Here is a 25,817-nt window from a genome sequence, read left to right on the forward strand (position 1 = left end):
TCGACCTTCTTACCAGACAATACCCCCAGGCAGGGTTTTTGTCTGTTTGGGTTTGGGTTTTGGATGCGCTCTCAGGCCCTTGAACACTGGCACATAATATATGCTCAATGAATGTTTGTGGCTCGAAGAACAAGCAAACTTTCTTTAACCCAGCGTTTCCCAAATGTATTTGTTCACAGAACCTTATTTTACTTCTCAGCATGCCCCCACATCCCTGGACCACACCGACTGGAGTCTGAGATCTACCGCTCCTGGCTCGGATCAGAACTTCTGAGCTGCCCCACACATTCATGAGCGGATGTGTGGTTGTTACTTTCAGCCACTCCATTTTGGGGTGATTTGTCACACAGCTATAGATAATTGATAGATACAATCAGAACTTGACTGGTGCTTCCTTCCTTCCTTCCTTCTCTTCCTTTTTTGGGTTTATTGCCCCCTGTAGGTGTGAGCTGGGGATTATCAGCCTTGCAACCACAAGGGCTGATGGGGCCCAGCGGAGGACAGTGCCGGGCATTCTCCCCTGCCCTGGACTGCGCACCTCCAAATATTCTATGAAACAATGGAACCTTTTCCTTATTCCACCTGGAGACGGTTTTTGTTATTTGTTAGCCACGCACATTCCTGAGACAGTGAATCAATGAATTACCTTGCTCACTTAAGCTAGATGGAGTTGGATTTCCGATCTTAACCAAAATAACCCTCTTCTGTGTTCCCGATTGTTCATTGATTCTTCTTTTTTTTGTTTTTTGTAGTTTTATAAACATAGTTTTTATAAAATGGCAGGTTTAGGGGCGCCTGGGTGGCTCAGTCAGTTAAGTGAGCGACTTCAGCTCAGATCATGATCTCACAGTTCACGGGTTCGAGCCCCACATCGGGCTCTGTGCTGAACGCTTGCTCGAAGCCTGGAGCCTCCTTCGGATTCTGTCTCCTTTTTTCTCTGCCCCTCCCCCGCTTGTGCTCTGTCTCACTCTGTGTCTCAAAAATAAATAAATGTAAAAAAAAAATTATAAAATGGCAGGTTTAGAAAATGCAATTTTTCACGGCCGCTCTGGTTTCCCTTCGGGCCATAGACAAAGGGACCCCATTGACTTGGGCCACGGAGAGAAAACTGAGGAGACAGTACTGTGATGTGTGTGGTGTGATGGCTGCGGTGGAATAGTCTCAGGGAGGAAAAGCAACACAGATCATCACAGAGACCATCAGAGTGTCAGGAGACAGCCCTGGTGCCCTATTTCTCGCGTCTAAGGTGGGGCCTCTGTTCTGAGAGGCGCTGTCTTGCCCTGCCCAGTGGAGAAGCAAAATGCTCCCCACACGGTCTGGGCTCTGCGAATCGGGCCGCGTGACTGATGGTTTTATTTTAATCATCCGCTCTTTAGTTCATCCTGGGAAATTTTCTCTGTACGCCCCAGACTAGGAGCTGAGAAAGTGTCTGTCAGGCGAGGAAGGAACGGAAGAGTTGAGGACTGTGCCCTCCCCCTCTCCCACTTTCCCTGTCCCTCCCCTCCCTTAACCCCCCCCCCTCCCTGCTCCCTCGGCTCCCTGCTCCCTCCGCCTCAATTCAGCCCCCTCCTCCCTCTCTCTCCCCCTCCCTCCAACTCTCTCTTCCTCCCCCTCCCTCTCTCTCCCCACTGTTTTGTGACACCTGCTTTCTCTACCCTTCTCATCTTCCCCCTCCCTCTCAGACACACTGAGAAACAGGATAAGCCCCAACGCTGTGTAGCTAGGTGATAACCCCAGAGCTAAATATGACTCACTTATCAAATAAAGATTCATCAGACCTCACCCTGTGCCCAGATGCAAGGGAAGCCTAAGTTGAGGGGAGGGGGGCGGTGTGGACTGGAGCAGGACGCCCCTTCCTCAGAGAGGCCCCCCATCTGGCAGGAACACAGGTGTGGACAGACGATGACAGCCCAGCAGTGAGGTCCTCAGCGGAGCACACAGGACTGGCAGTCCAAGAGCTCGGCCCCGGACCCAGTCCACGGGGGAGACGGGATGGTCTCCCAGCATAAATCATGAGTACTTGGTTCTTGTGAGTTAAGTAGGACTTCATGAGAAAGAGGCCCTTCCAAGAAACAGAGATACCATGTGCAAAGACGCATGTCCAGGGAGCAGCTCAGTGATTCTGGGGTTACCTGGGGTCCAGAGGGGCTGGAGCGCCAGTGTGAGGAGAGGGGCAGCCGCGGAGGGCGGCTAGGAGCTGTGCGCAGACAGGCTGACATTCCTAACAGCTTTGATTTTTTCTTAAGTTTATTTACTTAGTTTGAGAAGTGGGGGGAGGAGCAGAGAGCGAGAGAGTATCCCCAGCAGGTACCACGCTGCCTGCACAGAGCCTGACACAGGGCTCGAACTCACAGACCCATGAGATCGTGACCTGAGCCGAAACCACGAGTCGGATGCTTAACTGACTGAGCCACCCAGGCCCCCCACTGCTAACAGCAGGAGAGACCTTCTTATATCTACGGTGCAATCCCAGGGAAGGACGCTAATTAGCCCACTTTGGCCCATCTGTCCCTTCCTGGGTCAGGGGAGGAGGCAGTGGTTTTCAAATTTGAATACCTTCTAGAACCACCTGGAGTATTCTTTAAAAATCTCAGTGCTCAAGCCATTCCCCAGACCTACTAAACCCTAACCTCTAGGGGTGTTTCAGGACACATCAAGTGAGGAAAGGACAGCTTGTCCGTAGACAAGGACAGCAGGGACCAGAAAATGAAGGTTGGGTCGACCAGATGCCCCCCCACAAGGCCGGCTGGGGAGACAGCAGTGGGAATAGAGTCAGGGAGCCCAACACGACTGGCCACTCATGGTGGAGAGAGAGCCAGCCTACACATTCCATCCTGCAGGGAGGGCACCTGGCCTTCTCTCCGGGCCCTGGGGGATGGCCGGGGTGCAGCATGGAGCTCTGGAAGAATAGGTAGTAACCACAGGCCCAAACCTAGCTCTACCCCAATGCACTGCCATGCTGCCCCTCTCCTGGCCTCAGTTTGCCTGCCACCACGGAGGCTCTCCCAGCACCAACCACCTATGACGTCTGTTCTGTCTGGCCGGACCCAGCCCCACCCGGGTGGGATCTGCTCCCAGCGCCCGGAAGAAGGACACGCTCGAGTCTCCCTCCCACAGCCAGATGGTGACCCAGCTGAAATTGCAGACAAATGGATGGGGACGATTTGTAAGGACAAGAGGAAAATAACCTAGCAAATGCTTTGGGGAAAAAAATTCAAAATTCAGTGTCATTGGAAAGTAATATTTATGCCAATCATGAACGGAACAGCTAAGATAGATAGGTCAGAGCACACAGGTTTTCTTTAATAGTTGGGGAAAGGGAGGGGCACCTGGGTGGCTCAGTCAGTTAGGTATCTGACTGTGGCTCAGGACACGATGTTAGGGGTTTGAGCCCTGCATCGGGCTCTGTGCTGACAGTGTGGAGCCTGCTTGGGGTTCTCTCTCTCTCTCTCTCTCTCTCTCTCTCTCTCTCTCTCTCTCTCTCTGTCTCTCAAAAATAGACAAATAAACTCAAAAAAAAAAAAAATAGTGGGGGAAAGGGATGAGACCAGTAAACTGGCAGAGTTCAGGTCGTGCCAGAGGGGTCTGGCTTTGGTCCTAGGTGCTGAGGCACTGTGATGTTTGCATAAAGGCCCGTCCTCACTGCTCGCACTGGCATTTGGGGGACTTCGGGGGGGGGGGGGGGGCGGCTCTTGGTTGGCCTTTTATAACCTTGCTAGGCTGAGAGAACAGATCCTTTTGCTGATGGGGAACAGCTGAGCAGTTGGGGACCATCAGTTAATGGCCCGGCTGACACTGTTTGTTATTTAAATTAACCATCAGGCCTCTGTTTGGTCCACCTGGGCAGCTTCCACACGGTGTAATTAGCCAGAGGGAAACTGGGCACAGAAGCCTGTGTTGTTGGAGCATCCGTCTTGTTTCTATCTAACAGGACCTAACAAGGTCATTGTCGTGTGGAAATCAAGAAATGCAAATGGCTGCTTCAAGGGAAATTGCAGAGAGAACAATTGCCATGGAGATGAGTTTGTGTATATGACAAGGCGAGCCTTGTGGTGAAAGATCTCCCCTCCCCGCCCATCTGCCTCGTAAACACTAACCACACCTTCCAGCCTGGCACCTCAGGCTTTATTTTTTATCTTAATAAGGTCTTGGCATTCGGATCAAGATACAGAATTAGGGGCACCTGGCTGGCTCAGCCTGAAAAGCATGCGACTCTTGATCTCAGAGTCGTGAGTGCAAGCCCCACATTGGGTGTAGAAATTACTTAAAAAAAAAAAAATCCAGAATTAGGTGCCCGACCCTGGTACCCATGAACCGATCTCTCTCTGTGTGGACGCTGAGCCGTGGCTTTGCAGATTGGATGTGGAAAACCATAGACCTAATGCCATTGCCCATGGGGACCTAATGCATCAAAAGATGACTTTTTCATTCCTTTGAGATACATTATTCCTTCCTTCCAAAAACGACTCGTGTCTCCCCCAGAATGACCCAGGACGTGACGTCCTCTCCAATGATGCACGCTCATTGGTTCCCTCAGTATTTGTCCATTGATGGATTGATGCCCGTGCTCAACATCTGCTCATGAGTGCCATCAGCGAGGCACTTTCCTGGGTGTCTCTCCTCCAAGGGGTGACTCAGGGACCCAATCTCCTTTTAAACTATGGCTCTGGGGGATCCCTGCAACCTACCAGCAGACAGTGTAAGAACATAGACTGGGGCGCCTGGGTGTCTCAGGCGGTTAAGTGACCCACTTCGGCTCAGTTCATGATCTCATGGTTCTGAGTTCAAGCCCCGCATTGGGCTGTGTGCTGACAGCTCGGAGCCTGGAGCCTGCTTCGGATTCTGTGTTGCCCTCTCTCCCTGCCCCTCCCCTGCTCATGCTTTGTCTCTCTCTGTCTCTCAACAATAAATAAATGTAAAAAAAATTTTTTTTAAGGTCGGGGCAGGGGAAGCCAGTGGTGCTGAAGCTAAACTTGGACTCCCTCACCATTAAAAAAAGAAAGAAAGAAAAAGAAAAAGAACATAGAAAATCACGTGGGGAGGTGTTCATGATCAGGCCTGGGAGTGGAATATATCACTTCCATCCGCGTTCTATTGGCCAGAACCCAAGAGTTTGGCGGCACCTAACTTGAAGGAAAGGCAAGCAAACTGTGAGCCAGGGGGAAGGGGAAATCGTTGGCAGCAAATCCAGCCTACGTCTGCCACTGAGGAACCACCCCTGGGAAACTGAGGCCCAGAGAGGGAACCTCATTTGCACACGGTCACCCATCCGGTTGGTGATAGAAAGGAGATGGGAATCCCCAACTCTCGCTACTAAGTTCACGCCACTTGGCCATTCGCTGCAACTGACATCCTTATCAATGTGGGGCCAGGGACACTCGGAGAAAGGAAGGCCCCAGCTTCCCTGAAGGAGACCAGCGTGTCCTCGGCCTCGGAGGACAGGCAGAGTTTTACGTTGGCTTCAGTTCTGTGCCTTTTCACTCTGATCAGCCCCAGGGGCAGGGCAGGCACAGGAACCCACCTGCTCACCTCCTATGGAGGACTCTTTCCACGGGCTTGTTTGTGTTTTAAACATGTTTTTCTTCCTTCATCCCTGCTTCCCAGTCCCCTGCCCCCATGAGCATCCTCGCTAACGTAGCTGATATATGTTCTTAAATATGCATGAGTCCTTATAAAACATGTCGTGCTGTTCTGTGTTTGTATATGCTTTTAATTAACATGACTAATTCTGTGCTACAGCTCTCAGTCTGGTTCTTTTTTTTCCCCCCCTTCCCTCCCCCCACCACTCAGCACCAAGGTGTGTTCAGTGATGTGTCATAGTTGCTTCTAACAGTGCACAATATTCTCATCCATTTCCCCAGGGCTGGACACCTGGGTGGCCTCCAAGTCCCTGACCCTCCAAGCTTTTTTTTTGGGGGGGGGGGGTTCCTTTTGTCCTGAGTTGTCTCTGAGATAGATGGCCAGGCCAATTGTCTCTGAGATAGATGTCTCTGAGATAGATGGCCTCAGATGTCTCTGAGATAGATAGAGTGGCCTTGTTGGGTCACAGTCCTTGACTGTGGGCAAATGGCTTTCCAAAGGCCAGGGCCCTATAACCCAAATGGCGCCTCTGCGTGAACTAGCAGAAGGCGCCCTCTCTGGGGGGGGGGGGGGTGCTCCCCCACCAACCTCTGGGTAGGAGGAAGGTGGTGGCGATTTGTGTGAAGGAGGGAGAAGCTCCCCTTCCTCCCGGCACAACCAGCCCTAGGCCAGGGACTTGGCGTGGGGGACAGCCTGGCTCTCCGGATGCCCTTGGGCCCTCCACTCATGGCCATGGTGCCGCGTCCCCAGGGGTCCCGGGAGCAGCTCCCAGTGGCAGAGTGCCAGCAAGCCTCCCCTCTTCCCCCTGCACCTTGATGCAGCCTGCCTTTCTACGCACCACCCTTCTGGGGCGGAGGAGGAGGAGGAGGAGGAGGAGGAGGAGGAGGAGGCGGCTTCCGTGTGAAGCTTTCACTCGCACAGCTTGGACTTTGCACCAGGAGTGCATGTGCACATCTCTTCGTGAGCTGCTGGCCCTTTGACCGGCTCCCTCTGGGAACTGCCTGGTCTCATCCTTTGGCATCCGCCTCCTCCTTTGTCTCTGCTCTCCTGCGCTGGACACACACCCCTCATTCTGATGGTGCCGAATCCATCCACGGCTTGTGCCCTTTCTGGTCTTGTTTAGGAAGGCTTTTCCAACACCACTGCCCCAATCAGAAACCAGTAGCCCCGATTTTCTTCTTTCTGTAGGGTTTTAACGTCACGTCTTTGGCCGGTTTGCGGTTGGCGGGGGGGATGGCTTTCGTTTCTCCCTCTAGCTGGCCGGCTTTCCAAACACTAAGGATCGGTCCCCACCACCATCTTGTGCACCTCCTGCCGTCGACTGCCACCAAGTCTGTGTCAATGTCTAGCGACTTCTCTATATCCTTTACTGCCCTAGTTTTATCACCGTGGCTCCACAGTTTGTCTCCACAGCTTTAGAAAATAGAAACGGGGAAGGGGCAGCCCCTGTGGAGTGGAGCACACAAGCTATACACACAACACCTGGAACATTCTGCCCCCACCCCTTCATTTCATTAGCTCCTTCTTACCCTTTACCTCCTGAGGGAAACATCACCTCCTCAGAGAAGGGGCCTTGCACCCCTTAGGCAAGAGGCACTATCATTGCCTATCCCAGTACCTTACTCACTTCCATATGGAACACGTCAACTTGTAATTCGAAGGGAGCTTGCTTACTTAGAGTCTGTTTCCCTCACCAGTCATCAAACTCTTCAAGCATAGAAGCCTGGTCGTCGTCGTCGTCGTCGTCGTCGTCGTCGTCCTTCTCCTCCTCCTTCTTCTTAATGTTTATTTAATTTTGAGAGAGAGAGACAGAGACAGAGAATGAGTCGGGGAGGGGCAGAGAGGGAGACACAGCATTGAAAATAGGCTCCAGGCTCTGAGCTGTCAGCACAGAACCCAACTGGGGGCTCGAGCCCACGAACCATGAGATCATGACCTGAGCCAAAGCCGGACTCTTAACTGACTGAACCACCCAGGTGCCCCGAAGTTTGGTCCTTCTTAAGCGGTGCCCAGTATACCAGACCCACAACTAGAGCTTTCATTTATTGAGTACTTAGGCTCTATGCTAAGCATTCCACCTGTATTTGCTTATTCACCCCCTCCCCATCAATGCAATAGTACCTGTAATCTCTATTTTATAGAAACTGGGGCACAGAGAGGTTAAGCGACTTGCCTCAGACCACACAGCTGCAACGTAGATAGAGGAGTTTGGTTTTGAACTCAAACAACCTGGTTCTAGAGTTCACCGTGTTCTCATCCCCTGGTTAGGCCCCCACAGAGTACGGTGAATGAATGGAAGAATGAATGAATGCAGGGGAGAGAGAGAAGGGTGGGCCAAATGATTACAGCAGCATTAGCAAACACACTTGGGCACGGCTTCTTTTTCCTAGTTATTATGCTCCTAATGAGAGTTATTTTTCCTCTAAGATGATGATTTTCATAAATTATGGAAAATTCTCTGGCCATTGCTTTTTATGTTATGGCCCGGGGTGGAGCACAGGGGGGTGATGAATGACTTTTTAAATTCCTTCACACTGAATTCTCTAAGACAAGACCGCATGCAGAATCCATAATTAATTATTATTCACACTTAATATAGTTAGATAATGTGAACACATACTTTCCATTAATTTATGTGGCTGATTCCTCATCATTTTCCCATAGGTATAGTTCACTGATTTCTCAAGTTATTAAAAATTAAAATTTATATTAGGGAATTAGAAAAGCCTGGTGTCCCTATACCTATTTTTAGTCTAAAGTCACAAGCTGAGTGGAGTTTATAGCAACCGCTTCCTTTGGACAATTCTACCCTACAACGGGTAGATGCATTTGTTCTTTGACTTAATTCCTTAAATGTTGATTCACGACCACTTTGGCAGTCCTGGGCTGCCTGCCTGGGGAACTCTGTCCCCAGTAATCATGACAAGAAACCAGCCAGTAAGTGTTATCAAGAGAGCCGGGGATTGAGGGTGCCTGGGCTTGCCTGGGGTTGGGGGCAGGAGTAGGTATTGTCTAAGCTAGCCTAGGAAGGGAGAGAATGAGTTAGACCGATGGAAAAGAGAGAGAAAGGAATGCCTTGGTGCAAAGACAGCATGTGCCAAGTATGGGAAGCAAGAAAAGCGTGCCAATAGTTCCCTGGCTGGGGGGTGGGGAGGGGGGGGGAAAGGGGTAGTGGGAATGAGTGCTGGGGAGGGGTAAGGGCTGGGTCATCATAAGCAGAGTACAGGCAAAAAAGAGGATGGATGGTACTTTCCAGAAGCCTTAAGACAGGATTCTGAAGACTCAGGTCATCACAGGACCTTAAGCTCATTCACCCTTCTTTTTTCATTTATTTTAGTATTATTATTATTTTTTTAACTAAGCTCTATGCCCAATGTGGAACTCCAACTCACAACCCCAGGATCAAGAGTTACACGCTCTACTGACTGAGTCCACCAGGCGCCCCTCATTCACCAATTTTGAAGGTGAGGAAACTGAAGCCCACCTATTTATAATGTTTATTTACTTTTTAGTAATCTCTACACCCAGTGTGGAGCTTGAACTCACAACCTTGAGATCAAGAGTCACATGCTCTCTTTTTTTATGTTTATTTTTGAGAGAGAGAGAGAGAGAGAGAGTGCGAGCTGGGACAGAGAGAGAGAAAGAGAGAGAGAGACAGAATCTAAAGCAGGCTCCAGCACAGAGCCCAACACGAGGCTCGAACTCACAAACTATGAGATCATGACCTGAGCCAAAGTCAGACACTTAACTGACTAAGCCATCCAGGCACCCCTCCACCTGAATACTTCTTAGGACTTTTCCTTTTATTTCTGTTTTGAAAATGTCATGACATCATCCAGAATGTCCTGGGTCCTTTTTTTTTTTAAGTTTATTTATTGAAAGAGAGAGAGGGAAGGGGGGAGGGGCAGAGAGAGAGGGAGAGAGAGGGAGAGAGAGAATCGTAAGCAAGCCCCACGCTGTCAGTGCAGAGCCAGATGCAGGGCTCGAACCCATGAACCATGAGATCATGACCTGAGCCAAAGTCGGATACTCAACCGACTGAGGCACCCAGGTGCCCCATGAGTCATGTGCTGTTCTGACTGAGCCAGCCAGCTGCCCCTGAAGCCCACCTATTTACAAACAAAAACAAGAACTTTTCAGATCAACTAAATTCATCAGTTCTTAGATATCTGGTGCTAAAACTGTCCATATGGCAGGGGTCATTTACCTTCCAGTTCCTGGACACACTAAAAGGGGACTTGCGAGCAGGTGTGACCTTGTGGAAAGCAGCCCAGTCCCCTTCCCACTGCCCAAGCCACCAGGAAACTCTGGTAGAACTTTTCAGATCAGAGAAACACAGGTGCTATACTGGTCACAACACAACCGGAGCCACCCCTGATTTGCATATTCTGCATAACTTTGCATAACACACTGACAAGTCTCCCAGCCTGTAAGATAAAACTAATTAGAGCAGCATCTTGCCCTGGTATCCAGACTTCACATCTAGGGGAAGAAGAGGGGGCATCTTTGTCCTCCTAAAAGCTCACTCAAGCATAGCTGCGGTGGCTGGTGTAGGATCCCGGAATGAGAAGCTGGGTTCAAATCCTAACTCTTCTCCTTTTACTGTCTGGGCAACCTTGGGCAAATCATCTCACCCTCCGAAATTTGGTAACCAGAGGCCACCAGTCTTAAACATACGAAGGAGTGGGCAGTCATATGCGTGTGTCCAACATGCCTGCCCCAATGTCCAACACATACTCAACACTTAGCAGATATTCAAGCATGTGGGTCTGATCCGATGCCACAAAAATTTCCACTAATATTCACTGCCAAAAAAAAATGTTGATGGGGGGGTGCCTGGGTGGCTCAGTTGGTTAAGCGTCTGACTCTTGGTTTCAGCTCAGGTCATGATCTCACGGTTCATAAGCTCGAGCCCCAAGTTGGGCTCTGTGCTGTGAGTGCAATGGAGCCTGCTTGGGATTCTCTCTCTCCTTCTCTCTCTCCCTCCCCAATCACTTGTGCGTGCATGCTTTCTCTCTCTCTCTCTCTCTCTCTCTCTCTCTAAATAAATAAATAAATAAACAAAAAACAAAAAAAAAAATGTTGGTCTCACTTCTGAACTGATTCCTTTATCCCTCCCAGAGCACAAAAACATATCCCTAGAACAGAAGGGAAATCCCAGATCCCCGGAAAATGATCTTGCACTTGACAAGGTCATGGCATCAGAACCTTTGTACTAAAAGTCAAATCTAACCCGGTGAGAAAACTGAAGTCCAGAACAGGGAAGTGAAATTCAGGGGCTGGAACCCAGGTTTGCTGGAGTTCCCACAACTGCCCCACGTGCACCTGCATTTGGGACATTTTTTCCTCGTCTGACTGTCCTCAGGATTCCAGGCCCGGAGGGATAAACCTGGCTGGAGTTTCCAAAGATCAATGCTGCTTCCGATACTCTCTCCCTGCGGCAAGCTCACGACATATTTTTTCACAAGTAATAATTAGCGACAGAAATATCTGACCTACTTACAACTCCACAAATACACACATTTGGCGGCTTCCACATCAGCTCCGAGGCCGTCAGAGGGAGCCTGTTTGGGAATAGCTTTTTTTAACCTGGTTAAATGACAATTCTGCAGCGGGCAGTTGGGGATGCTAATTTCTGCCCACCTTCACTTGCGAGGCCGGCACTGCCCCCTGCACCCCACCTCCTTCCCGTTGAGGTAGCATTCAGACCTTAGAGCTGGTGATTATTTTTACATTCTGTTCCCACGAGCAAAGGAGGATTGAGTTTCTGTCTTTGGAAAGACGGATTATGCATAAATCTTTTCAGAATTCTAAAGCAATTTAGGCAACGTGGTAATTTTTTTTTTTTTAATGCTAAACAAAAAAAGATAGTTTAGTAAATGTCCAGTGATACAATGTTTATTCTGCCCTTGCATTCTCTAAACACAGACTTGGAGGCTTTGGGCTAAACCTTCTACCTGTTACCATTGTTCGCATTGAGCTCGATCAGGAGAAGTCACCTCTTTTTCCTTTGCCCTCAAATGCTTTCCTGGATTTTGAAATGTTCTTAATATAATTGAACGACATGGGATGTGTAGTCCTGGGACAGAGGGCCCTTCTGACCGCCCTTCCCAGAAGTCCAGCCCCCTCCCCCCACCGCAGCGGTCGGGATTGGGCCTCCAAGAGACATTTGTATAGTGCCGCCTTCCAGTGGAAGCTTGGCTCGGGTGTTGGGAGGGAGGTGCGGACCCTTTGGTTCAGTCTCGCCAGCACTGATTGAGTCCCTCCTACTGGACTCTGGAGACGGCAAATAAGACCTACTCCTCACAGTTCAGTATAAAAAGGGACACCAGAGCATCTGCAACGAAATCAGATTCAGGAGGCGTGGAGGGAACGAACGGATGCAAGAATACAACATGGGGTTGGAGCGGGGACCTCATCCAGCAGGGACATCAGACATGGGTTCCTGGAACAGAGGCACCTTAGTCTCCTCCAGGCAGGGAGGGGGTGGGAAGGGCAAGGCCATTGAGCCCAAGGGAGCAGTTTGTGTGAAGGTACGGAGGTCTGTGGAGAGCGAGGCACATTCTGGAAGACACATTAAGTCCAAGGGCACTGAGGCTTGACCAAGGGCATCAAGTCCTGGGGAACTAAGGCTGGAGGGGAGGCAGTGACAGGATCGGAGAGAACTTTGCGAAGCATATTAACCCTAACTTGAGGGTTAAGTGGGGAGTGGATAAATTGTTTTGAGAAGGGAGTCACATGATCCAGCGTGGGGTTTTAAAAGAACACTTCATACGCTCCCAGTGTGAACAGCCATCTAGATGAGAAAAAACGGGACGATGCTTCCCATTTCCCTCCCACTCTGTCCCCTGCCCCAGGGAAATAAAAGTTGAAGAAGAGGAGAATGTCAGCAGGGAGGCTCTCCTGAGACATCGAGTCCTGTGTGGGAGAGAGTGCCCATGGCAGTGCCCTCGGGGGGACGGTTCTGCCATCTGACATCACTCAGAGTCACAGCCACAGACAAGCAGACGATGGAGGTGACAGGCAAGCCACAAAGAAACTACATGAAAATTTGCTAGAAACGGGAAACTGGACTGCCATCAGCTTGCCCTCCTGCGGAAGGACCGCAGGTGCAGATCTCGAGCCCAGCAAAGAGAGAGCAAATCTGTCGTCCAGCCTCACTCGAGGATGCGGAAGGAGGGAAAAAACAACACGGAACTATACTACATGAGAAATGGGTCCGTGTCCAGGAGGTGAGCAAACCTTCAGAAATGGCCCGCCAAAGGTCACTTCAGGCATCCTCACGGAGCCCAAGAAGGCAGAGAGCCCCGAAAAGCAACACGATGAGATGCTGAAGGAGGGTGCATGAGGTGTGCTGGGCGGGGCACGGAGGCCAAAAGCAAGGATGGCAGGACCCAGGCCACCCTGGTGGCAGAAACAGCAGCACTGACGCCACAGATAATCGAACTGGAGGTTTGGAGGAAGAACGCAGAAGAAAGAGACAAACAAAAGTCACGATTGATAATATGATCGCTTCAGAAGAATGGGGAAGAAGGGACAGCCATGAATGATAAAACGATGCTCGTGAACGAGAACCCACTGATGAAACACTCTGTAGTTAAGAGGCAGCACAAAGCACACAAAACAACTGTGTGTGCAGATCAAAAGTACCCCGGGCGGGGGCGCCCGGGGGGGCTCGGTCGGTTGAGCATCTGACTCTTGATTTTGGCTCAGGTCATGATCTCACAGGTTGTGAGATCGAGCCCCGCGTCGGGCTCTGTGCTGACAGCTCGGAGCCTGGATCTTGCCTCGGATTCGGTGCGCGCGTGTGTCTCTCTCTGCCTCTTCCCCACTCGCACTCTGTCTCTCTGTCTCTCAAACATAAATAAACATAAAAAATAGGATGAAATAAAATAAAAAGAAGTATTCAGGTGGAAAAGGCAGCTACATACGGGGGACCGGGGGGTAGGGAGACAGGGAACGAACAGATTTGTCTATGCAATTGTAAGTGCCAGAAAGATAGGATGTTTATACAGATGGTGCTCCACTACAGACTTAACCCTGCTTTTGAGATCTGTTCCGGGGTGCTGGCAGTACATCTACGCGGTAGCGGCGATTTGCCAAATGGCATCCATGACGGACGTCCTCCGGGCTACCGATTCACTTACTGTCCTCTGGGCTCTACCGATCTGCTGGCAGATACCCGGGGTGCTTCCTATTTCCCATTTATCCTAAAGGGTGCTGCTCTGGACCCGAGTTTCCCCAGGCTGTAAGACGAGGAGTTGGGTTTGCTGGTTCCAGATTGTTCTCCAGAAGAGCCATACTATTTGTGTTCGTATCGACAGCTAGCTCCCCCACCAAAACCCTGGTGGTGCAGCGCGCAATGGCTGTTTCCCACATTCACTCCTACGCTTAATACCATCCAACTTGCTACTTTGCTCATCTGCTAGGTGGTGGTGTTTTAATGCGCACTTCTCTTTTTTTTAAAAAATTTTTACATGTTTATTTCCTTTTGAGAGAGAGACAGAGGGAGAGACAGAGCGCGAGCAGGGGAGGGGCAGAGAGAGAGGGAGACACAGAATCCGCAGCAGGCTCCAGGCTCCGAGCTGTCAGCACAGAGCCCGACGCGGGGCTCGAACTCACAGACCGTGAGATCATGACCTGAGCCGAGGTCGGAGGCTTAACCCACTGAGCTCCCCAGGCGCCCCTTAATGCGCACTTCTTGAATGTCACTTGAGCCTGAACACTTCTCATTACAATTACTTGCAAGCGATCCAGTTTCTCTATGGGGGAGGTGCCTGGTCATCTCTTTGGGTAAAGAGACGCAGCAACGTTTACAGCTGGCCGGGGCGGCTGCCGTTTCCTTCATGACCCCCTCTTGTGGAAAGGTCAGCACTCAACAGGAGGGACACACTCGGATCTCAAGGGGCCAGGTAACATGACCGTGGGAGACAGGAACACCCACGGTATGGCGGGCCTTTGGCTCAAAGCAGATAATTATGCAGTAGTTCCAAAGTACGTTTCCCAAAGTCAAGGTGATTCAGTCTTCAATTACATCGAGTGTAGACAGACACCATGAGGAGCCCATACTCCACCCCGGCCATGTGTATACCGACAGCAAAATTGATTATGGGCACCTTTTTTGTTTGCTTGTACTTTTGAAATAGTCTATACTAAATCGACATCACTTTTGTAACTTTTAAGAATTAAACGGGAGCGCCTGGGTGGCTCAGTTGGTTAAGCATCTGACTTCAGCTCAGGTCATGATCTCACGGCTCGTGAGTTCAAGCCCTGTGTCAGGCTCTGTGCTGACGGCTCAGAGCCTGGAGCCTGCTTCGGATTCTGTGTCTCCCTCTCTCTCTGCCCCACCCCTGCTCACACTCTGTCTCTCTCTTTCTCTCAAAAATAAACATTAAGGGGCGCCTGGGTGGCGCAGTCGGTTAAGCGTCCGACTTCAGCCAGGTCACGATCTCGCGGTCCGGGAGTTCGAGCCCCGAGTCAGGCTCTGGGCTGATGGCTCAGAGCCTGGAGCCTGTTTCCGATTCTGTGTCTCCCTCTCTCTGCCCCTCCCCCGTTCATGCTCTGTCTCTCTCTGTCCCAAAAATAAATAAATGTTGCAAAAAAAAAAAAAATTAAAAAAAAAAAGAAAAATAAACATTAAAAAATTAAAGAAAAAAAAGAATTAAAAAAAATTAAACTAATTAGGGGTGCCTGGCTGGCTCAGTGTGTAGAACATGTAACTTCTGATCTTGGGATTATAAACTCGAGCCCCATGTTGGGTGTAGAGATGACTTAAAATAGAATCTTAAAAAAAAAAAAATTAAACCAATTAAAAGATCTTGTTCAGGGTACAGATTATAGGGTCCTGCCTTCTTGTCCACTTGTTGTAGGGAGATTCACAAGCATCCCCTCCTCCGAGGGGGCCTTCTTGGCCATGCCACCTAATGCCAGGTCCTTATCCCCCTCTGTCCCCTCACCCTGCTTCGTTTTTCTTCACACCCTCGTCACTACCGGCACGATTCTACACAGTTCTGTGAAGCTGCTTACTCTCCGCCTCCCGGTCTACAACGGGGGCCCCTCAAAGGCAGCATTTCCGTCTGTTACCAATCGCGGCTCTACCTCAGCGCCTTGGTACCGTAACTGGCACACATGTTCAAATAACATCTTAAAAATTAATTCCCAGGGTGCCTGGGTGGCTCAGTCAGTTAAGTGTCCGACTTCCACTCAGGTCACCATCTCACGGTTCTTGAGTTCGAGCCCGCCTCCAGCTCTGTGCTGACAGCTCAGAGCCTGGACCCTGCTTCAGATTCTGTCTCCCTCTCTCTCTGCCCCCCTCCGCCAGTGCTCTGTCTCTGTCTCTCTCTCTCTCTCTCTCTCTCTCTCCCTCTCAAAAATAAAATAAACATAAAAAAATTTTTAATAAAAAATAAAAATTAATTCCTGCTTAGATATCAGAGAAGATGCTCGGCTCCTTGCCAGGTTTTTTAAAAGCCTAAATGCTTCTCTTTATAAAGCACTGAGAGAAAAATCCAGAACTCCAAGAGGTAGACACCAGTTGAAAGGGTTTTTTCACAAAGTGCCTTCTATAGTCCACTCAAAACAGTATCAAATCATCTGTCTTCCCAGGTTTTCAGTCCCCCACTACTGAGGTTTCTCTCCTGCTTTTAAAAGTTTCAGCTGCGGAGCTGGCCCCTCCCCACATAGGGAAAGGGGGGCTCAACCCTGGCCCAGCCCCCCACTTCCTGGGGAATAAGGGAACCTGCCTCTTACTACATGGCGGTGACAACACACCCACTCAACCTTCTTGCCTTTTGGGGGCATTTGGAAAGGAGGACTCCCTCTGTCTCCTAATAAAAATAGTAACAAGCAAGCTAACAGAGCTAGATTAAAAGATTGTGGGAAAATCTCATGCTTTTGTTCTCTCTCCTGTTAAAACTTTGATCTCTTGGAATGGGCAGGGCCCCGAGTCCCCCCTGGCGACAGCTTATGAAGCCATTTTTTCCGCCTGCTGCCTCCCTCCCCTCCTCTCCTTTCCCCTCCTCTTCCCCTCCCCTCCCCTCCTTTCCCCCTCCCCTTTTCTCCCTTCCCCTCCTCTCCTCTCCCGTCTCCCCTCTCCCCTCCTCCCCTCCTTTTCCCTCCCCCCCCCCCCAGCTTCTGGTCCCCAGGCTCTCCGTCCTTCGTTTCGTCCTCCCTTCCTTCCCCCTCACTCCTCCACTCCTCCACAAATTGAACACCTGTCTGTGCCAGAGGCCACATGAAGTCCCTAGATGCTGCGCTGAGCACGGTAAAGTCGGCTCCAAAGGGCTCACAGAGAACGGGCTGTGTGTGTTGGCGGGGGGGTGGGGGGGGGGGGTGCTCCCTGCAAAGGAAAGAGCACTGTGAAGGTCTGGAGGTGAGAGGGGACGGAAAGGATTAGGGGGTAGTCGAGAGAGTGGGACTCTCACCTGGTTCCAGGCCCCGATAATCACCCACAGTATTTGGCCACACGAAGCACTCCGGGGGTGGGCAAGGCTCCAGCGGGCCCAAGAGTTTCCCGGAACTGGAACCAGAGAAAGATCTCAGGCTCCTACCTGCCATCTGGGAAGTGGCCACAAGGTGGCAGCAGAGGACCAGTGGGGGGTCCTGCGTTCAGGCCCGCGGTCAGCAGAGGCAAGGGCCCTGGTGATCAAGCCGCGTTGCACCTGTGCCCGGCCCCGGGGCAATGCAATCCCGCCTCCAGCAGGAAGAGGCGGTCTGAGTCAGGGTGTGAGAAGGGCGTGTGCGCACGCACACACGCATATATGTATGGACGTCTGTATGTACATCGTGTATGTGTGCACATGTGTGGACGTGGGTATATGTATTGTATGCACACGTGTATGCATCTATACACATGCATGTATATATGTGCATGGGTGCGTGTGGGGGCGTCTGTATGAGTTCGTGCGTATATGTAGGCGTGTGTGTGTCTATGTGTGCACGTACACGCGTACCCACACAGGATCACGCACGTGTGTGTATGTTTTAGCAAAGAACTCTGCTCAGTTTAGCAAGAATCCCCCTACCCTTGATATCTACTAAGTTCTTGGCCTGCCTTTAGCAAGGATCCTGTGAGGCCAGTTTAGCAGGCACTTCCCTACCCTTTCTCCTCTTAGTCATTTCATCCTCTGAACCCCTCCCCCTGCTCCTTGCTGTAAATCCCCTGCTGTCTTTGCTGTATTCAGAGTTCAACTCAGTCTCTCTCCCCTATTAACAATAGTCTTAAATAAACCCTTTACTATTTTAGCAAGCGTCCGAAAAACTGTTCTTTAACAAAGCAAGAGTGCACAGTGGAATGAGTGAGGGGATACTGGAGGAAGGGAAGTGGCAGGTGGAGGGGGGCAGACTATGTGATTCCAAAACTCACCTTTAGCTTCGGCCTCCCGAGTCTCCCTCTCTGTCCCCTGGCTGTCCCTGCCTCTCTCACCTGGATTCCTGCAACAGCACCCATCTCAGCTCCCTCTTTCAGGTCTCACAGCCCCCCCCCCCCCCCCACCGCTCCACTCTGCAGCCAGAGGCTCTGCCAAAGCCCTGACCTGACCATGTCCTTCCCCTGAAAGGCCCCCAGGCAGCCCAGCTCCTCAGCCTGGCTGGCCAGCCCTGAACCTCGGAAACCTTTACTTTTCCGCCCTCCAGTAGCAGCCCAGCCCGTTCCCTCTGCTTCTGCCCCTCCCACAGAATTGTGCATCTGAATCCCACTCATTTCTCTAAACCCAGCCCACCCCTCACCTCCTCTTAGAAGCCCTCCCTGACTGTCTGCACCCCGAGCCCCTCATCTCCCAGCTTAGCAGGGCTGGTTCCCTCCCATGGGTGGACCCCTCAGGTTCCCTGAGGGCAGGAGCCATGGGAAGTGCCCTCTCCTCCTCAGTCTCGCCAAGCTGTGGGACGGGATGCTACTCCGCCATCTTGGATGGTTTGGAGACAGACTGGGTTGGGAAGGTTTGGGACTGAACAGGATGGATGGGCTCTTCTGATCCTTCTTGGCTAGGGAGAGAGAGGAGGTGGCCCTGGATTTGTGGCCACCATCACTGAAACCTTGGATGTCAAAACCCCTAGGGTTCGTGTGGCACGGTGAGAGGAAGACAGGTTCTGGAGCCAAACCACCTGGGGTCAAGTCCTGGCTCCACCCTTTTGCAGCTAAGTGACCTTGGGCAAGTTAGCTAGCCTCTTGATGTTCTGTTTCCCCATCTGCAAAGTGGGATAACAATAGTTTGTTGTCAGGATAAAACAAGTGAACACACATGAAAGGAACACTGAGTTGAGCACCTGGCACGGAGCTGGGGCTCATACAGCTCTTAGCTGTGATCTTGACAACTGGACTCAAATCTAGCGGCATCTGTGTGACCTTGGACAAGTCATTTGCCATCTGGGCCATCAACGTCCTGGCCACACACACATACACGTTCTGTGTGTCCATGCATTCACTGTCTTCCTCCTCCTGGCAGACCCGAACGACCCCTCCACTGGGGCAGAAAGTTCACTAGTGAAGCACCAGCTCCGAGCAAAGTGCTTGGCAAATAATAGGGACTCGATAAATATTTTCCAAATAGATGAACAGAGGTGGGCTTTCTTCACTGAAAAAGCGGCAATAATAACCGCTGTCTCACAGGGCTGCTGTCGGCAACCAACAAGACAACACGGAAAGCACCTACACGGTTTCCTCCTTGGAGCAGGAGAGCCCGGGACTGTTATCTTCGAAGTGGACACCAGGGGGCAGCATAGGACCAAGTCACGCAGGCCACACCTGTGTCTTGCCGAGGGGAACGGGAAGAGGGACTTCTGGGAGAAGGTGGGGGGTGGGGCTGGGCGCCTTTCAACTCCACCCTCCAAGCCCAGGCTGTCAGGGGGCCCTTCCCAGGTCTGTTCACACGCATCACTCATTCCTTCACAGAAAGGTGGACAGATTGTTGCTTTCACGTTGCTCACAGCCTAGAGAAGAGACAGTCTCTGAACAAGCAGTAATTAATGCAATGACTTTAAGTAATTAAAGCAAATAGATGTGTTCTCTGAAGGCGGCCTGCAGGATGCTTTGAACACAATGACGCTGTGTTTCAGGCCGAGATGTGATGGTGAATCAAGAGGTATGTAGGTGAAGAGGGAAGATGGTGAGCGCCACTTTTAGGCAGGGATAACCTGTGCAAAGGCCCTGAGGCAGGAAAAAGCAGAACTCTTTAAGCGTTGGCCCCGAGAAAGGAAGAGAGTCCCTGAAGTCGCACAGTGAGAAGCAGAGCCAGGGCTGGAGCCCAGGTTTTCTGACCTCCAGTCCAAGACTCCTGGTTTCATTTCCAGCAAGCATCGTCTCTGATGTAGCAGCAGTAGCAGCAGCTGTGCTGGAAGCAAAGGAATTTTGGCCCCGATGCTGTTTGACCCAACTCCCCAAGTATCTGAGCTGATAAGAGATTTTTAATTCTGATGTCTAGACTAAGACAACGACCAAACGTCCTGCAGCAGATTGGCTGATAAGAGCCTCTGTTTGGGGCAAGGGGAGGCCCTCTCTGGGATCACGTGTCAGGGGCCCTCGGCCAGGGCAAGGGGACTACTGGAGGCTGGCAGAGCTGAGCTCAGAGGCTCCTGGCAGGGTGAGGGCATCAGCTGGGAGTCAGAGACGTTTGGGAAGTGACCGTTAAGACTGGCCTTCCTCTAGACGAGCATTCCAGGGAGCCTCGGCCCAGGACAGGGCAGCCCTGCGGTATAGATAAGGTTGTACTGGAAACAAAACCGTCTCTAAATCCAAGAGGCTTAAAGCCACAAACATGTACTTCTCACTCATACAGAGTACCCCCCCCCCACCTGCCCCGGGGGCAAACAGGACCTCCTCTTGGCTCAGCGGGGGCCCCTGCGTGTCAGCCTGGGAAGAGAGCTAGGGAAGCAGAACATCTGTCGTTAAATGCCTCCACCTGGTGGCCACAGCAAGGCACGTGGCAATGCCCAGCCCTGAAGCGGGGGTTCCGGGCGACTGTCCCACGTGCCAGAAGAGGAGACCAAGGACGAACAGTGCCGATGTCCGGCTGCCGGCAGTGAGATGGACAGACAGAGACGCCGGGGAAGCCACAGTCGGGGCCAGCCCTCGCTCCAGCGAGCATTCCCGAAGCCTGGGGCTGGGGCCAGACAACCTGCCGTGGGCAGTCATGTCATTTATCAAGCACTGACTGTCAGCCCAGTGCTCCAGGAGCGTTATATTTAATCCCCACGACAACACTGTAGGTAGGTACTAATATTCTCTCCCGTGTTACAAATGAGGAAACGGAGGCACAGAAGGATTTTTTTTTTAAGCAACTTGGCCAAGTATGTAGATACCAGAGTGAAACGTCACACGTGGGCATCTAACCTTCAAAAAGAAGGATTCGAAAAGAGAGGCAGGGGGTATTTTATAGGAAACCGTTTCCATAATAAGTGAGACGCTGCAGAGAAGATGGGTGGAGAGGATATTTAAGACACGTATCTGTCACAGGAGAGAAGTCTTAAGTCTTGTCTGTAGTTCTCTCCAAGAGATTTCAGTCAGGATTTATGGCTTTTCGGTGCCTGTTTTGTTCTTTTCCAACGATTCCCACGTTCTTATCTGGAGACGTGTCTAAACCCATTGAATGGTTGAGATGACCAACTGTGAACATCTCGCCACGGCCTCTCCACCTGTGTGTGCGTGGCCAGCTGGCTCTGGATGTCCCCCCACACACACACACACACGCACACGCACACACACTTCACTTTTGCCAAACCATCCAAAAGGAAGGCGGGCATTCATGATAGCCCATCCCCGAACACCGCAGGGTGTGTGTCCCCAGAGCAGGACATTCCCCTCCACAATCCCACACCAGCTCCACATCGGAGATAACCAGCATTAACTGGGCAACATCACCTAACACGAACAACACGAACACCTAACACCTAACTTCACATTTCCCTGGTGGCCTCCCAAACGTTCTTTGTGGCTTCTATTTTTTCCCAGTCCAGGATCCGATCAAACATGGCGTATGGCATCAGGCTGTGATGTCTCCCCTACTTTGTTCCTCATGGTCCTAGATCCTTTGGAGAACCCAGGCCAGATGTCCTGCGGAAGGTGCCACGAGATTCCCGTGTTAGCCTCAGGCCAAACATCTCTGGCAAGGGTGGTATCTCACCATGGCCAAGGTCCAGCCTGATGGCCCGTGAGGGTGGGGACTGCCAGGTCTCCCAGCACCAAAGCACACTCCCCTCTGTAGTTAACAAGTAATCTTTTGGGGGGGGGGGCACTTCAAGACTGAGGGTATCCTGCCACCCGATGCTTCTTACCCTGTGGTCCTAGCACGCATTGATGATTCTTGCCTGCGTCACTGATCACACTGGAGGCTACAGTATGTTAGCCTCTTGTTACAGTCTTGTAACAAATCTTATAATTGTTCAGAGAAGACCTGGCTTCTTTGGGATGCAGCACCGCCTAAGCCTGCCCTCAGGCTCTGTGCTTTTCAGGTCACACCGCAGGCAGGTGCAAAGAGGGTGGGCAGGCACCAGCCCTGGCTCAGTCACTGAATGGCTGCGGGGCCCAAGGGTGGCCTTGAACCAGCAGCACTGACTTGCCCCAGGGAAAGTACTGGAAATGCAGGTTTGCGGTCAGAACCTGCATCCAGCAAGGTCCCAGGGGATCTGTGTGCCTGGGACTGTCTGAGGAATGACCTGGGGAACACCCCGAGCTTCTCTGAGCCCCAGCCTTCCCAGGTGAGACCAGGGTCAGACAGACTCATTGCTGAGGTCTGGCTTTTTCCGAAAAGCGGATTCTGATACCTGCCTGCGCCAGAAGGCGATGATGGTGATGACAGCAACTATCATTTCTAAGGAAGGGAAATGAGCTCGGACATTTAGCCAAGACCTCTCAATGGCACGTCGGTAATGAACAAGAAGAGTGGCGTTGACAAAGGAGGGCCCTGGAGGGGTGTGTGTTAACCAGAAATTTGATTTTGTTGGGTTGACTGTGCGGTCCCGGGGCCACACAAACTTTCTCCCTGAAGGTCCCCCTCCTAAAGAAAGAAAATGGGACAGGCACCAGCGGGGAGGTGGGGGGGGGAATGGCAGTGGGGGCGGGGAGGGAGCAGGGCAGAGCCAGGTGGGGCAAAGCCTACCATTGTCTTGAAGGGTCTTCAGCCTCAGGTTTTAGCTTCCGTCTGTACACCACGTCCTCCTTCTGCTTCATGACGTATCCATGGTTGCTTCGATATGTTAAAAACTGTTTTGAGGGGCGCCTGGGTGGCGCAGTCGGTTAAGCGTCCGACTTCAGCCAGGTCACGATCTCGCGGTCCGTGAGTTCGAGCCCCGCGTCGGGCTCTGGGCTAATGGCTCAGAGCCTGGAGCCTGTTTCCGATTCTGTGTCTCCCTCTCTCTCTGCCCCTGCCCCGTTCATGCTCTGTCTCTCTCTGTCTCAAAAATAAATAAACGTTGAAAAAAAAAAATTAAAAAATAAATAAATAAATAAATAAAAACTGTTTTGAATTGCCAACAGAAGGGAATAAGCTTCCTGCCCTATCGGCCCCATGTCCCTTGTCCCATGGCGCAGCCCCAGGACCCAGTGGTCTGTGAAGTTGGTGAAGCAGGCTTCCTAAGGTCACGGGTACACCTGCCTGAGGACCCGCCCACAGCCTCCGAAGGGGCTCAGATTTGTCCAGAGTCACACCTGGAGATGATTTCTCTCTGCACAATCCTCACCTGTGCCGAGTGCTTGCGTGTGCAAAGGTCTCACCTCCAACCACCCCTCCCATCAGGTTTTATCCCAGCCCCATGGGCCCTGCTGGTCAGGGGTGATGAACGTCCCCCATTCTACAGATGAGAAAACGAAGGCCAGGAGAAGCAAAACAACCCATCCCAGATGACCTAGCAAGTTACTGGCAGATTCAGCGTTGCACAGACTCAGGTGTTCTCATTTCCAGACCAACGAGTCTTCCGCTGGCCCGTCCTACCAGTCTCGTCCCTTCCCCCGCGAGGTCCTGCCAAAGGGCTCCCAGGTTCCTCTCGTGCTGCCAGGGGCAGAGAGAGGCCGGCTCCCTCCTGCCTGCTGCAGGGCGGCCCCAGCCTCGGGGGAGGGGGCTCTCCGGCAGTGGGAGCCCGGTGAGGGGGCTGCTGGAGACTCGTCAGCTCTCGGAGCAAGGCAGCGGCAGACGGGCCCCTTTCCGGGAGAGGCCTTGACAAGGAGTCAGGTGGAGGGTGCTTTCTCACAACCCTAGCTAACCTGCCCCAGGAAGCGGTCCAAGCAGAGGCCAGCTGACCTCACTCTCCAACAGGGGTGCTGACGAGGGTAGAAGGCCAAGAACCGTGTTGAACCTCTGAAGCCACTTTTATTAGGAAGGTGGAGCAACCCTCAGTGCTTTGACCCTTCCCGTCATTTTCAGCTCCCCCATGAGGGCTGGTGGAGGACCTCAGAGCTGAAGGCCATCCCTACTGTCCCCGTGTGATCTGGCAGGGAGAGCAGTGGTCTCCTGGAGAGCAGATGACCACAGAGCTAGAAATCAAGAAACCTCCATCCAGTCCCACAGCTTTGTGGATGCTGTGTGTCATTGAGCAAGTCACTTCACCTCTCTGAGCTGTCAATTCCCTTCCAGAGAGTGGTTAATACTGCTCCTGCTATCTCAGAGGGTTGGCTTTGGAAGCTCTCAAGAAATGGACAAGGGACTCGATTTTCAAAGTATACCCTCTGCTGTCTAGAAGACCTTAGTATACCATTACCCGATTTTTCAGATGAAAAAACTAAGGCCCAGAGAAAAGAAGCAGCTTGCCAAGGTCACACAGCATGTCAGAGATGGACTCAGGACTTGAACCCAGGGTTCCCGGTCACAGTGCAGAGCTGGTTAAGGAGCCCCTGTGGCCTTGGAGCAGGAGTTAACCTGACTAAACAGGGGGACACTGGCTATCTTCCCCCTTCCTAGAATGGCAGGTGTCTCTTCTGGAAAACCTCATGGCTCTGAGGCCCACATTCAGGCCAGACAAGAAAGATGTTCATGAGTACCTTGCCAGAGGAAGGTCGGGGACCCCGATCGTCACCCTAATTTGTATCATGTGTCATAGTCCACAAGGTGGGGGATGACCTTGGGCAAGTCCCTGCCATGGGCCCAGGCTCCCCCTCCGTAAGGTCAATCTCTAATTGGCCTTTGGCTCAGCACCGGCTCTGGTATAGACAACAAAAATGAAGATTTGATTTCTTTCTTTAACCAGACAGATGAAAATATTTGGCTCTGAGGCTGCTTTGTCCTGTGTGCAGCCCTCCTCGGCTCTAAAAACTGATCATCCTCCCAGCTCCGGAGCTCCGAGGGCTCCCCGGGCACCAGGCCAGACGTGGCCCCGGGCACATCTGCTTCCACTCAGCGTCCTCAGCCGGCTGCTCTGCCAGGGACTTGGCCCACAGCCTCGCCGGGTCTCAGGGGCCTGGAGAGACGGCTGGGTCCCAATTATGGGAGAGACAAAGGCCCCTGACAGGGCAGCGCTTGTAACGCTCACGCGGCTCTCCCCTCCCTGCACCTCGGCTCAGACCCAGGCAGCCAGCCGGGGCAGTCGCTGAGTGACAGGGGGCGGCTCGTCGGGACCAGGGGATGTTAAGAGAAGCCTTGAGTGGTTTGCTCAGGCACTGACCCTGCGGGGCCAAGGGGCAGGGAAGGAGGACGGGACCCAGAGGTCTGGTCCAGGCCCCGGTGCCGGCGGGAGGACGGAGGGGCGGCCCGAGCCTGGTGGTGGGTGAGGGCATTGGCTTTAGTGTTCTACAGACCTGAGTGCAGATCTCTACTCAGACCGCAAGCACACCCCTCACCCGCTCTGGCTCCTGATCCGTGAACTGAGATGATACTGTTACCAAGTCATTCGGCCCATTGTGAGAACAAGTCAGGTTACACAGAGTGTCTTACACACGGTGCACGTCAATTATAGTGGCTGTTGTTATTGCTTGTACTATTATTGACGTTGATGCTGGAGAGAAAGAAGAGAGTCCAGTTTGGTTTTTTTAAATGTTTGTTTAATTATTTTGAGAGAGAGTGAGTGTGGGGGGAGGGGCAGAGAGAAAGGGAGAGAGAATTCGAAGCAGGCTCCACACGGTCAGTGCAGAGCCCGACGCGGGGCTCGAACTCTGGAACCGTGAGATCATGACCTGAGCCCAAGTGGGATGCTCAACCAACTGAGCCACCCAGGCGCCCCCACGAAGTCCCAGTTTAACACCTCGCTCCGAATACATGGCCTCAAATGGTGAGCTGGGCGGGCTCACATTCTCACAACACAGAAGGGTGGAGCAGGAG

General features: G+C 51.9%; 1 protein-coding gene across 24 annotated transcripts in view; it reads right to left on the reverse strand.

Annotated features, from left to right (window-relative positions):
• The window catches only part of ZNF618 (zinc finger protein 618), a 377,016-nt gene extending 359,733 nt beyond the window's left edge, over positions 1-17,283 (reverse strand). For 9 of the 24 annotated variants that reach the window (XM_047828967.1, XM_047828964.1, XM_047828963.1 and 6 more), the window contains exons 1-2: positions 17,004-17,282; positions 7,255-7,357 (exon numbers count right to left, since the gene is read on the reverse strand). The gene's annotated coding sequence lies outside the window, so the exon portion shown is untranslated. Of the gene's footprint in view, positions 1-7,254; positions 7,358-17,003 lie in introns of all 24 variants that reach the window. The other 15 variants (XM_047828943.1, XM_047828944.1, XM_047828954.1 and 12 more) reach the window with 4 other exon arrangements.
• Between the last annotated feature and the right edge of the window lie 8,534 nt (positions 17,284-25,817).

This window comes from Prionailurus viverrinus, chromosome D4, assembly GCF_022837055.1.
Source record: "Prionailurus viverrinus isolate Anna chromosome D4, UM_Priviv_1.0, whole genome shotgun sequence".
NCBI classification, from domain to species: Eukaryota; Metazoa; Chordata; class Mammalia; order Carnivora; family Felidae; genus Prionailurus; species Prionailurus viverrinus.